Source organism: Corvus brachyrhynchos, unplaced genomic scaffold (assembly GCF_000691975.1).
Source record: "Corvus brachyrhynchos isolate BGI_N302 unplaced genomic scaffold, ASM69197v1 scaffold31, whole genome shotgun sequence".
Classification (NCBI taxonomy): domain Eukaryota; kingdom Metazoa; phylum Chordata; class Aves; order Passeriformes; family Corvidae; genus Corvus; species Corvus brachyrhynchos.
In genome coordinates, this window is record NW_008236196.1 from 3,626,890 (window position 1) to 3,633,532 (window position 6,643).

General features: G+C 53.1%; 1 long non-coding RNA gene across 7 annotated transcripts in view; it reads right to left on the reverse strand.

Moving 5' to 3' along the window:
* Positions 1–6,643, reverse strand: part of LOC108448193 — a 45,699-nt gene that overhangs the window by 36,611 nt on the left and 2,445 nt on the right. The window lies entirely within an intron of this gene.

Genomic DNA, 6,643 nt, shown 5'->3' on the forward strand with positions numbered 1-6,643 from the left:
CTCCACGGCAGATCCGAAGACGTGGTTAGACAAGTCATGCTGGCCATGGCAGCCGCAGTTAGGATGCACAGATGGTGTGACTCCGGTGAGTGGAAGAGCTGACTTTTCCCAGTCATCTCTCAGTGTGTAATTCCTCTTAAGGCAGAAGGCCTTGCCTTGGCTGGTTATGGCATCACTGTGCTGCGAACATGAGTCACTGCTGTAACAGGCTGAATTATGACTCCTTGCTTGCTGAGTTTAAAACAGAGGAAGGCAGCTTAGGCAAATGGAAGGGCCTAAGCATGTGAAAAATGTTCCCTTTTCAAAACTGCCATTAGCCAATTGAAAATCTCTGTATTTGGGTTGCAAGTCTATGCCAAGTCTCTGTCTGAGGCTCAGTTCAAACACTCAGGCTATATAATCCCTTCCAGTCTGGGCTCATAATGGAAATGCCAACAGACCGTTAAGCACAGCGGTATTGCCAGGTTTTGCTATAATTAAACACACACAGGAAAAGGTATAAATAACCAGGTTAAATTAAGGCAGGGGGCTGTGATTGAAGGGATCTCCGGGAAAGCCTGCAACCTGGTTGTGTCTGACTGGTTCAGGGGTGGTCGACTGGGGACTTGGGATTTGTGCCTGGCTCAGGTAAGCCCTCTCTAGCAGCAGATGCTGTGTATTAAAGTGAAGTCAGCTGGCAACAATCACCTGCAGAGCACGATGTTCCAGCTCCCAGGTCTGTGCTCCTGCCCTTGAGAAGATGCTAAACCTTGCCTTACAGAAAGCCAGGTGAGGGGAAAAATAGGAGCCTTGCTGTCTTCTGAGTCACACTCGACCTTGCTGGGTTTATGTGCCCTGTTGGAGGCCCGTGTTTGTTGTTTGCCACCTTGTCCTCATTTCCACAACAACCAGATGAAGTGGCCTGAGGAAATGATGATGCAGAGGCCATAGATAGAAAAAGTTAAATATATAGTAAAGAAAGAGTGGCAGAGGAGGCAGAGACTTCCTTCTGGGATGTTGGTTCTTGCAGACCATTCGGCCCACAGCCTGCGGGTCCCCCCAAGGGAAGCACCTCTCTGAAGCACACAGGCATCGCAAAGCGGCCAGCAGAGACACGGCGGGTTCTGCTCTCTCCTCTGTGCAGATTGTTCCCACTTTCACATCCCAGCTGGCTGGCAATAAACCCTCCTGCATGTAGATGCTGGGGAAAGGGGGAACACCCCCAAAGAGGACACTGGCTTAGGTGTGCCAGCAGACAAGTAAAGCTAGAAAAAAGGTGGATTCACAAGAGAAACATTCCCATGCCAGCCTTCTTTCTTCTGATGATGTGTGTAAGTAACACCGCGGGAATGCTGCAGGACTCTCAGGGAAGGCAGCATAGTCTGCAGGATGCACCAATGACTCTGCACAGTCCCATCCTTGCTCAGGGCAGCAGTGCCAGGTCCTGAGCTTATCAGCAAAATTAGCTGCACACACCCATCCCTCATGGTTTTCCTCTTGTGACCCTAAGCTCAGTTTGAATGAGTTTTCTGGGCCAACTCTTCTAAATTTGTATCAGTATCCAGGGAGCTTTAGTAAATAGCACAGCAAATATTTGGTTTTGATATTTGTCTTTCAAAAAGACAATGAGGCAGCAGCCACACACAAGGACGCGGCCACGCGTGCGACCTCAGGCAATCACGGAGCTCACCCCGCATCCGAAAACCAAGGCTCGCTTTTCTGTCTAAAGAAATAACTTCACTGGGATTAATGTGAAAAAGACCCCCTCCGCTGAAACCAGATCCATGCATGTTCTAGCACATACTCATTATTGTGTATGCTCGTATATTTTTCTGACCAGAGTCATCATGCATCAAATCTTGCACTTTCCAAAAAAAGAAAAAGCTCATTTCCAGCCTGCAAGACCAAATCTGACCTCAGCTTGTGCTTCCCCAGCTGAGCTAATAACATTCCCAACCCCCAAAATATGGAGGCAGCTCAGAATGGAAATGTTAAAGAGCCGTAATTCCAGAGGATGTGAATGGCTAATTCTGTACATTCAAATGAAACAGAGGGGAAATATACTGAATGGAGCCCATGTATAAGATCATATGAAATGTAAAAAGACTTGTTGTTCAGCACACACACTGCCTCTTCAATCTAGTTCTGTTTAAATGCCCATTCTTTTCGTTTGGCATCTCCTTGTCCCTCGATGGCTGAATCAAAAGAGGAACGAAATAATGACACAAAGATTTTTAAAAACTCAGCTCCAGCTGCAGCAGGGAGAAGCCTGAAGCGAAACGTGAGAGCGTACGGCTCTTTGTTAAGGCTTCCTTGGCTATAGAATATGCTATATGAAACGCCTGGCGGATCCCGTTTGGTCCTATGGAGGGAGAGCTCTTAAGGTGGCTCTCTTGGGTTTGTGGAGGATTGCGGGAAGGCTTCCCCGCATTTGCAGGCAGCAAGCGTCCCACCTGCAGAGACCCCAGGACCCAGATGGTTCCCCCTCCAAACACCCTGGGGGCCCAGGGCACTCTCTCCCCAGACAGTGGGTGGTCCAGCCTTTTTTTGTCTTTTTCGTCATTGTAGCTGCCACTTTACATTGGGAAACCAAACTCAGCACTTCTTGTTGGGAGATGGTTCCAATTTATACAGATTGCTAAGACATAAATACGTTTTATTCCATGCCTCTAAGGTATTTTTGCATGCCCAGCTGGCAGAGCCACACATACAGCTGCTAGGAGGTCTTGGTGCCAGCAGAGTAGTCCACAGTCCCCAGCCACAGCCTTTCCTAAACTCTGCATTTGGAAGCTGGTGGAACAGTTGATGTCCTGATGACTGCAGGGACCCCAGTGGCAGCAGCATCCCAGCAGAGCTGGGACAGAGCTGGGACAAGGCTGCTTGTCACATCCGTATCTCCAGCACCCATAAGAAAGTTCGGTAGGTCCTTGCAGCAGATGCCCCACCACGGCCTCCTTGCAAATGCTGCAAATACCTTTTGGGAGAGGGCATCACCCAGAGCATCCGCTTCTGGAAAGGAAGACCACCATTGCCTCCTTTCTCTGGCTAAGGAAAACCAGGGAGAGAAGGTATGGTGCGAAGGAGGAGGCTCCCGAGGGTGGGGCCAGCTCTCCCCACTGCCACTCAGTCCCTTGGCCAGTGCCATGAAGAGCAACACCAAAAGACATCCAGTGAGTGCTGTGGTGACCGGCTCCGCACAGCTGAAAAACTTGGAGCCATATTGCTTAATCTAAACAAATGTTCAGTGAATGTCAACACTAATTCATTTTCCGTGGGCTGAATACTTTTCTTCTCCGAGGCTCTTCCAGCAGCTGTGGCTGATTTCTGCTTATGCCCAGCATGTCTCCCCCAGGACCCCCCACCTTCACAGACACCGTGGTGGTTCTCAGCATGTCCCCTCACTGACACCAGCCCTTGGCACATGCTGGGAGTGGGCTCTTTCCAGGGGTTCTCTGTGGGAAAACCCAGTGATGCTGGCATGCCCTGAGCTAGCATCAGCACTGAAAGCCCAGTATGCAACCTGTGCACCTGGACAGGTATGAAAATTATTCATCAGCATTGAAGGATTCTCTGTATTGTGTGTTACTTGGGAAGTGGAGTCCTTGTATGTTGTGCCTACCCCACCTCACAGCTGCTGGACACCCACTACAGGGGTAGTACAGACAGAGTACAGGTAGGACAGGCAGCAGGATGCTTCCCTGCTGCAAGGAGCACAGGTCTGCCCTGCTCAGTTCTTTGCCTGGCACGAGGATCCTTGCAAAGCACCAGGGAGAAATTTCCAAAGGCATTCAGTCACCTCAGTGCCCTTGGCTATCTTCGTTGAATCCCAGAGAGGAGGGGTGCCATGACCACCGGTCCCTGCTGCCAGGACCATGCCCCAGCCTCATGTGCTGCTGGCACATCAGGAGACATGTCACCTGCCTGTCCCAGGGGCTGGGAAGGAGGAGCACGTTCCTCCACAGCCACTGAAGCCATCTCATGACGTTTGCACACATGGTTGCCAGAAGGCTGTCATAGCTTGGGAGAGGACAGCCAGAATGGCCATGTGATCCCCTCGCTGCTATTCCTGGTGCCCAGTGAGGCTGGAGGACTGTCACACGGAGTGAGAATCACCCGGCTGTAGCGTACAAGCCAGGTAAGTCCAGCTGTGGTGACTGCAAATTCCTAATTAGTTCATTGCATCAGACGGCCAAACACTCAGAGTCATTACCCAAGGATGGCCTACGTGCCCGGCAGGGCGTACTCCCCTGATCCCTGCTTCCCAAAACAGGACTGGGAGAGCCAGACTAGCTCACCCTGGAAAAGGGACACGCTGTGTGGTGTGCCCGGCAGGCCAACAAGCTCCAGGTCCCGCAAACCACATGGGGAAAACCCAGCAAGACAAAGTGCCAGACACGCAGCAAATGGCCTGAGTGTGGCTGTCCTACACGGTGAGGTCTCATTCTGCACCACACATGGATGTGGAGTGGGTCTCTCTAAGCCACAGACACAGGGACCTGGGCACAGGATAGTGGGTTGCACACCATCTCCCCCATCCTGCTCTCCTCCACCTGAGGCTGCAGGCAGGCATTACCCACTCCTTTCCCACCGCTTCCTGCAGACAGAGATCTGGACACGCTTTTGGATGCCCCTCAGCAAAGTGGTATCAGGGCAAGCTCCCTGTGTACTGGCTGGCAGGTTTGCAGAGGGATCCTCTCCCCCTGAGCTCGGCCGGAGCCCTGCCACTCACCCACTCCCAGCAGCACCAGAGAGCAGTGGCACTGCTGCCTCAGAGGTAGCACGGGCAGGCTTGGCAGGGATTTATGTATCTTGGAGTTGCTTTCCCCGTGGTGGTAGCTGGAACTGATTCTGAATACTTAGCTGGTTTAATATGAAAACACAAATCCCTGGATTGACAGCTTGTCCAAGCAAGGCACCGTTTGAGTTCCTGGCAGCCAAGCAGTGAGAACTAATGCTGGTCACAGGGTGGAGGTGAGAAACAGCCGAGCAGCTGGGCTCTGCTCCATGCTTCATCTGGAGTTTAGATGCTCTTCTTTCCTTGAGCTAGGCTAACATGGGGTGGCAAGGTGCACCCTTGTCCTCCCTGGACTTGAGCCCCATCAAAGCCTGTGATGCCAGCGGATTGGAGGTGCTGCAAAGTGCAAAACTAGGCAGGGACTTCCTGCCCACCACACTGTGGAAGCATCTATGTCACTGCAGGCTCTCCTGTCCTCCTCCTGCATCCCCTCCTGGTCCCAGGGGCACCTCACTCCACTGGGTGGAGAGTTCTCCTCTTGCCTGCCCTCTGGATGAAGGGTCCTGCAGGATCCAGGATGCCACTGAAGCAAGGACTCCTTTAGAGTAACCACCTCCCAGCACACAGCAATCCTACCTAACTGGTTCAGGCAAGGGGTGATGAAAAACGCTGTGTCCTGCTGACACCACTGTGAGATTTAGGGCAGGCAGGTGGGATCATCCAGGCTAGAGCAGGACCAGTGGGCCTGAACTGGTGCCCAAATAGTACCAAAGGCACCACCAGGTCTGCACGACAACATTCCTGGGGCACAGCTGGCCATGCTGAAGGGGTCAGTGCTGCAGCACCATCCTTGCCCATCCCCTAAGTAATGTGGGTGCTGCTGAAAAATGGGGCCCAGCCACCGCAAGCACTGTGCGGGCACTTTCTGCGGGGTCCCTGGCCCACACTGCAGGACAGCTCTGCTCCTGCACAGTGGCATGGGGGTGGCACAGGGGTAGGTACCCGCAGCAGGAGCTGGGTCAATGTGCTATTTGGAAAAGGCATGTTAGACCTTCTCTCCTGGAGAAGCACCTCTGTCAGGGTCTCATCCAGAGCTCCCCCTCAGTAGCTCTGCATTTCCAATGCTCCCCAGAAGGAGACCTCACCAATGCAGGCAGGCAAAGCTGCCTCTGAAGGAAATTTTATTCCCCATGTGACAGAATGGGCAGAGTGGATAGAAAAGCAGCGATTGCCCCAGCTCACTACCTCCTGGGAACAGCAAGGGCTGTTATATGGTGCACTACAGGCATGATCCACACCTGCTCCGGGGGGAGAGGGAAGCTGTGGGGCTGTGCACAGTCACTTCTTCCACTCAGTCACTCTTCCCACAGCTGTGCCAGTAAAGCTATTGTCCTGGTCCCTACAGTGGGAAATCCCAGATCCAGCTGGAAAAGACCAACACATATCCCAGGTGATCCTCAGAGGCCCCAGAAACAAACAGCAAAAAAAGCTCTTTTCCTCTCCTTATATCAAAGCACCAAGCAGACCTCACTTCCTGCCTCTGCCAGCAACTATCAGGGAGTTACTCAGCTCCTTCCCCTGGCTTTCCCCACCAAAGGGCACCTCTGATGCAAGTGATGGGTCATTGGAGAGCAGGATGTGGGGCTGTGAACATGCCCCAGGGCACAAAGAAGCTGCAGAAGAAGAGGATTCCCCGGCACTGCCCTGCGAGGCCGGCCATGGAAACGGGCAGCAGGGAGAAGGGAGTGTGTTGACAGCGCGCTACGGCTGTGCGCCCCAAAGCCCGGCCTGCTCCCAGCACCCCCAACCTGGGACTGCCAACAGGCCACCGAGGGGCTCGTGGAGAGCAACACTGGGCCACCTGGGGCGCGAAGTCACGGTGGCAACCCGGCGTAAAACCTGTGGGGTCCCGCTCGCCCCACAGTGGCC